Raw genomic sequence first — 7,875 nt, 5'->3', positions numbered from 1 at the left:
AGATAAGCAATTATCCGATAATTCAGTTTCAATAAACTCCACGGGATCTGCAAAGTTTTCAGAAATGTTTTTGAGATTCTCATTGTAACGACAAGTATAATCATTCACACTATCAATCATGCATACATGTTCACAGGTTTCAAAAATCGAAGATGAACTTGAAAGGTGAAACACGTTTATCTCCATTTTCATATTTCCAAAAGTAAGTTCCATGATCCCATTCCGAAAATTGATAACCGCATTTGAGGTAGCCAAGAAAGGTCTACCTAAGATGACAGGAATGTGCACACTAGGATTAAAAACAGGTTGAGTATCCAAAACAATAAAATCAATGGGATAAATAAAACCTTCAACCTGTATAAGAACATCCTCTACCACTCTCCTAGGAATTTTAGTGGACCTATCAGCCAATTGGAGAGGGTGTCAAATTACCAAGTTCTAACTGCACATACACAGAATATGGCAAGAGATTCACACTGGCCCCTAAATCTAAAAATGCATGTTCAATTCTATGTTCTCCTATAGTGCAAGCAATCATAGGACAACCTGGATCTTTAAATTTAGGTGGAGTTTTCTGTGTAATAATCGAGCTTACCTGTTCAGTAAGGAAAGCTTTCTTATGTACATTCAATTTTCGTTTCACAGTGCACATATCTCTTAGAAACTTCGCATAAGAAGGAATTTGTTTAATGGCATTTAAGAGAGGAATGTTAACTTTAACCTGTTTAAACACTTCTAAGATGTCACTGGAGCTAACTCCTTTCTTACGGGGTAGTAATGCTTGAGGAAAAGGAGCGCGAGGAACATAAGAAATTTTAGATTTACCTTTCTCGGTTTCATTCGTTTCCTTTGGTGTTGAAGGAGTTACCTGTTTAATGGCAGGCGGGTTCCTAACTTGCTCGTTCTCCTCAGGATCACTAACATGGTTATCAACGATCCGTCCACTTCTTAGAGTAGAGTAGGCATGGACATGATGAGTCGGCTTAGCACCAGATGTGCTTACCTCAAAAGGACCCTTGGATTTGGGCTGGATTTGACGCGAGATCTGATCCTTCTCCCGCTCATTCAGTTGGCTAGCAAGCTGGTCTAGTTGATGCTCTAAGTTCGCCATAGATCTTTGAGTATCCTGCACAAACAAGCTCATGATTTCTTCCAAACTAGGAATACTTTGGTTAGAAAAATCGCTAGGAATAGAAGATGGATGTGTAATAAAATCAACAGGCTTAATTTTATCCTTTCTTTCTAACGACTCAAGTCTTCGTGTCAAACCAGCGAACTTGGCCTCGAAGTCATTGTCAACTCTGTGAACCCCATTGCTACTAGTTACTGATCTTATGGTTTCTGTAGCCTCCCACTCTTGGTTTTTTTTCAGCTACTTCATGCAAAAATTTATAACCTTCTTCAGCACTTTTATCGGAAAAATTACCACCACAAAGTGATTCTACCATGGTCAATGTTTTGTAATCTAATCCCTCATAAAAAATCAACGTGAGCCTAGGAGTGTCAAACCTATGGTGTGGACATTGTAACAAGAGATCATGGAACCTCTCTAAATAATCATAAAGAGATTCTCCTTCTTGTTGCGAAAAACTATATAGTTTTTGACGAATGGCAGTAGTTTTATGCCTAGGAAAGAATTTATGCAAGAATATATTAGTCATGTCATTCCAGGTACTAATTGATGAAGGAGCTGACGCATTTAGCCAAGATTTAGCTTTATCCTTTAAGGAAAAAGGGAACAACCTAAGCTTAAGATACTCATCAGCTAAGTCCTTGAATTTCATTGTTCCACAGAATTCTTCAAAATCTCTAATGTGGTAGTAAGGATTTTCATTCTCCTCGCCATAAAATTTAGGAAGTGCTTGAATGGTGCTTTCTCTAATCTCATAGGTTGTTGTGGTGGTAGGCAAAACAATACAAGAAAGTTGAGAGACTCTAGTTGGATACATATAGTCTCTCAAATTTTTAATCGGAGGGTTCGTACCCTCACCATTCGTTCCCGTCATGTATAAAGAGTTAACTCTAACAAGACGATTTAAACAATTCTCTACCCAACCACTAGGTAGATCTTGAGAAAGCTAACAAAATGCAGAATTCAGTTCAAACTCACCTTGCAAAATCTCAGTGAAATACTTACTTTTCTGCCTATTTTCGAGAGATTTGAGTTGCGCTCTTCAAGCTAAGGTACCTAAAGATAATCAAACAATCTAAGTAAAAAAAAAAAAACTAAATGAAAAATAAAAACAAATTATGTACAAAAATAATTAGGGGTGCACATACCCTACCCATACCCGCCAACCCTACCCTACCCGCCAGTTTTTTAACCGTATCCTACCCTATCCACTATTTGGCGGGTAGGGTGGCGGGTGAAGATTTTCTTAACCGCCAATAAACGGGTAGGGTGGCGGGTAAAGCTCGAAATTATCCTATCCTACTGGTCTTCGAGCAATTCCTACTAGGGGTGCACATACCCTACCCATACCCGCCAACACTACCTACCCGCCAGTTTTTTAACCGTATCCTACCCTATCCACTATTTGGCGGGTAGGGTGACGGGTAAAAATTTTCTTAACCGCCAATAAACGGGTAGGGTGGCTGGTATAGGCCATATCCTACCCACCCTCCCCGTTGTGCAGCCCTAAAAATAATATAAAAATAAGCTATATACAAAAAGATATCAATTAGAGAGTATTATGCAACCACTCCCCGGCAGCGGCGCCAAAAATTTGATGGATCGGTAGACCGACTTTGTTTTACCGCAAGTGCACGGTGTCAAAAATAGCACACAATAGCAAGAACGGTTCGTTCCCTCAAGGAGTGCGAAAACTACTACTAATTTATATCAAGACCGAACTAACCAAAATTCAATATTTCAGAGATGTTGTATTAAGAAAATAAGATGTCAAGTAAAATAAAGCAAATTTATAATGATATGTAATCAAGGATGTAGAAATATTAGGGTTACGGAATCCGTTGTAAGCTAATGTTTCACTTATGTCTCTCACAAAGGTCTCATTTAACTCATGAATAATAGCAAACCTAGCTATCGAAACACGGAAGATATTTCAATTAAGAACAGTAGATAAGGATTATCTAGAGGATACGTTTGTTCTCAACCTAGAAGGTAGAAATCCTGAGCACTAATCATACAAGGCATAAGTAGTCATAGGATTATCATAAATCATTTATCACCAAGGTTCTATATGGATGTTGTTCAAGAATTTAACTATGAAATATACATGGCATAAAACATGAAAAACTCATTAAACAAACAACCCAATCTTGAAAAACACAAACATTACGTTAAGATTTTATTTTTGAAACCATTGTTTGAGAACACAAGTAAATTCAACCTACAAGTTCATCTGTCACCCTAATGAGGAGTTTAGATAGACATGGTTTTCTTAAAAGCCATCAAAAATAATATAGATAATAACAAGTAAAGCATATGAATTGCAGAAAGCAAAATAACAAAACCTAGTTTCTTCCCTGATTACGGCGTCCCTTTTCTTCTCCTCATTCCTGCCTTAAATAGCACTCTAGTTCTTCTCTTGTATTGGTGACAGCGACCACCAAAGACCAATCCAATCACAGCCTCCACTTTCTTAATTCAGGCCCTTTCAAAGTCAGGCCATAGCATCCAACTCCGCCCAAAGTCTGCACCTCCTTGTTCACAGCCATGACCATGGCAGCAACACCTTCCTTTCTTGTTCACCACCAAGACCTATACCACCAACAACCAGCTCAGTCCATGCCCATGTCAACAGTTCCGTTAATCAAGCCAATATCTGGTACTAACCCATCACTTCCACCACTGAATGTACATCTCAACATAAATGTCAGCCATACACAGCACCTTAATCTTGCCTTCTCAATCAAACTCCAACCACACAAATTGAACCCCATCTGTAATAGTTGTACCAGTGCAAATATTAGTAGCACCATCTCAGCAACCACCCCATTAACGCTGCATTTATTCAGACCGAGAACTTTCGATTAACTCCAACTTGAGACTGCATACAGACCCTCAAATTCGTTGATGTTGTTGACCCCTTTCTGCAGTGAATTTTAGTCTTGAAACTTCATCTTCATTTACATTTCAGAATACCCAAAAAATCACCATTAGCCAATACAAAAATAAGGTCAAAATTCATCTCCATTCTTTGATTGAAGCTTACACGTTTACCTCCTTGTACGAATTGAAACAAAACTGCAAGTAATCAACCACCGAGAAACCCCCAGCTTCCATTCCATTAACATCAAACCTATTCAGCCAACTTCATCGCCTGCTGGAACGTTGCTGCTGTTAATCTCTTCTTTTTCGGACCAAAATTCACAGTAAGGACCCTTCAATACTTTAAACCACAGATCCACTAAACAAGTACTCATCATCATTTAACTTCGAACCCCCAAAACTCAGACCTAATTCGCTATCAATACCACTAGCAAATCGAGAACCCCATACATCAACATCAAATTGATTGATAAGAGATTCCTTGAGCATCACCAGTTCACAATCGAACTCATTCTGCAGGCGCTAAGTCAAGTCAATTGAATCACCGCTCATGCCTTTGCACTCCGAAAATCCCCAAATTTCTGTATCTACAATTCCTGTATTCTTGCCTCAAATCCCCTTCTTTGAAATTGATTATCTCCACCAAAATTAGGTCAACAACCCATTTCCATTTCCATTTCCATTTCCATTTCAGAACCTCACAGATCTGTCTTGCTGCTGCTTTGCTTCTCGGGTGAGAAATGAATATTTCATTTTTTTGACAAAGACGAGAAGATGATGATAAGAAAATGTGGTGCACAAGTAGCCACGCCTTCTGTTCTTCTTAGACCCACTCGTGCGGCTCACATGCTTGGTATAGAGACATTTCTTCCTTCTACTGAACTACAGCCGTGGCAGTCAAATGATGCAGCTAAGCAAGTGGTTCGATCTATGAGCAGCATGGGCATATAAGGAAGATCACCATAGGCCTTATCTCTTTTGGTGCCCTGGGCTTTGTTTTCGGAAACGCCATTTAGATCCTTGTTTAGCCAATTATTCTCCGAGTGAACAGATTTCAATTGTAATTCCTGTAATTGACTTAAAACAATATTATTAGATAAATATCGAGACCTAGATAGTATAAATGCGGGTATAAAAGTGTCGCACTTGCGTGCTTATCACTTGTTGTATAGCGGAGTGGTGTCATTGGCATAGCGGCGCCTGGTGGAGCCATGGCATAGCGGCATGCCAGTGGCGTAGCCGTGGTATGGAGGCATGCTAGTAGCCGTGGCATCGCGGTATGCTAGTAGCCGTGGCGTAGTGGCATGCTAGTAGCCGTGGTATAGCGGCATGCCAGTAGCCGTGGCATAGCGGCATGCCAGTGGCGTTGTAGCATGGACAAAGCCAAGATTTGGATCCGTGTCCAACGTTAGGGCTTGGCGGCATGGCCAAGGCTAGGGTTTGGCGCCGTGGTGTTGGACCCACATGTGGCGTGGAAACATTGGCCATGTTGCCACATCAATCCCATCGCTCTGGGAAACGTTATTTGGCTTTGGTTGGAGTAGCAAATTTTCCCAAATTAGGGTTTGGCATGTCGAAACCCTAATTAGTGCGTGTGGCATGCGGCATGGCGATACTTTTGTGCAAATGACGCCATAGCTATGCCAAAGGAGTTATGGCAAGGACACAGTGTGCAAACGGCCACTGGAGTAGGGATTGCCGTGGGTGGCTATGATATGGAGCTAACCCTAGGGTTTCCCGGGTCCCACACGGCTCGTGGCATGTTGTGCGGTCGAAGTGACATGATTTGTGCCACGACTGAGAATTAGGGCTTTGGTTAATGCATAGGCGTGCTTTTAACCCGAAAACCCTAATCTTAAGCTTTTCATGGTGTCGGCCACGAACAGGAGGTAGGTAAGCACATAGGGCGCTATTTATGGCAGGTGCCACGAAGTGGCATGTTGGCATGTTACCGCGGCATAGTGGCATGTTGGCACGTTACCGCGACAAAGTGGAATGTTGGCATGCCGATCAATATGTTGTTGTGGCAGGGCGCGTTTGGCTTGCCAGTTAGTATGGTGGCGCGGCAGGGTGCGTTTGACCTTTAATGTGTGGTGGTAATTTTAGAGCGACTTGATTGGCCAAGAAAAGGGGCAGGCCAAACATAAGGCGCGGCTACACTTCTGGGTGAGAGTGTGGCGGCTTTAGTAGAGTGACCTGATTGGTTGATTAAAAGAGGGTCGGTAAAGCATGGGCGTGGCTACACTTCTGGTGAGAGTGTGGCGGCTTTAGAGCGACCTGATTGGTCGATGGGAAATGGGGCCGGCAAGTATGGGCCCAGCCACAACTTATGTGCATGTGGCGAGTTTAAAGCGACCTAATTGGTCGAGGGAAATAGGGTCGGTTTTAGGATGGGGCGCGGCCAATGACAAGTGGCGCCAAGGCATGGTCACGCCTCCCTTTGATGCTGCGACTCCCTATTTTCTGACTTTGGGCAAGGTTTTGCACCTTCTAATCCATGGAGGATTAATTACCTAGTTTGTCTAGGCTTAATTTCGACAAGCAAGGTCTGATATATTGCGCGAGGCGCAAAACCCTAACTATTGCAAGTTACTCAGGGCAATTGATTGAATTCTATGTGTTGACACAAAGTTCTTTAATTTCATTTCCAGAGAGCATCATGCTTTTCTGAATGAATACCTTATGCAAAAGACCTTATCCTTGATATTTGGAAATTCGTGCTACTCTGCTGCGAGTGAACATAAATCGTCATGGCATATCAACATTAAGGGTTCAGCCGGGTAACATAGCATAGAAGGCATTCTAAGGAACTTATGTTAAGTGAATATAGGCAAGGCGCCGAAATTTATAGAACGTATGTGATGGTTGCTACATGCGCCAATATGTATAAATTTCATGTAAATATATTGAACATCTCAATAAATGTGCCAGTGGAGAGATTGAAACTCATGGCTTTGTTTCCTCGCAGAGTGATGTCACATCAGATGCAAGGTTTTACAAATTTAACCCTGAGCTAAAAACCAGCATCAATAGAACCATAAAAGTAGATGAAAAACCAGATGTATTGCCCAAAAAAATAGACTTAGAGGAAGATGTAGGTCTTTTTCCTTTCCTATCAAAGGCTAGATAAGCAGGATCAAAAGGAAAACTACTTTCAACAGGAGCAGATAAAGTAGATTGCATAGCTAAAAGATTTGAGGCAGGCACAATACTAGTACTCACAGAAGAGGATGCAGATTCTCTTATAGTTAGAGAAGTACTAGAAGGAAGTGGAGGAAAAAAAAGATGATACCACTGGGAGAGATGTTGAGGCTGAAGTTCTCAAAGCACCAACTGGATGAAGGCTGACTGAGACAGCAGAAGGCTTTGAAGATTGTGCAGCTGGATCCTTACGTACAGAATTTCTATCTGCTCCATAACTTTCACCTTTTTCCATAGAATCTCCAATCTTGGTAAGAGCAACATGAGTAGCTTTTGAGGCTAGTGCACGAAGTGCCTTTACAAAGATTCTCCTTTGAATTTCCTTACATCTAAGAAAAAAACACTTAGTACAGGCATGATATGGTAGCATAGGATGAAAGGCAGTCATAACAAAAGTTTTTCCAGATGTGTTGAAGACAACTTTCTTGGTCATGGGAGATTTCAAAGGCAGCATGACTTTAGCTTCATAAAAATTACCCATCTGAGACTCAACTGCTACAACTCTCCCTAAGTGCTCAAGAATCTCTCTAGCTTTTCCTTTATTAATAAGCACATGAGGAATGGTGATCTGTACAGGCATTAAGGTTTTATCCCACACTAAATCAAACACAGATTCCAAATTACCCAATGGCTGAATAACAAATAACTGACCAAAAAGC

Source organism: Papaver somniferum, chromosome 3, assembly GCF_003573695.1.
Source record: "Papaver somniferum cultivar HN1 chromosome 3, ASM357369v1, whole genome shotgun sequence".
NCBI classification, from domain to species: domain Eukaryota; kingdom Viridiplantae; phylum Streptophyta; class Magnoliopsida; order Ranunculales; family Papaveraceae; genus Papaver; species Papaver somniferum.
This window is presented reverse-complemented; position numbering follows the sequence as displayed.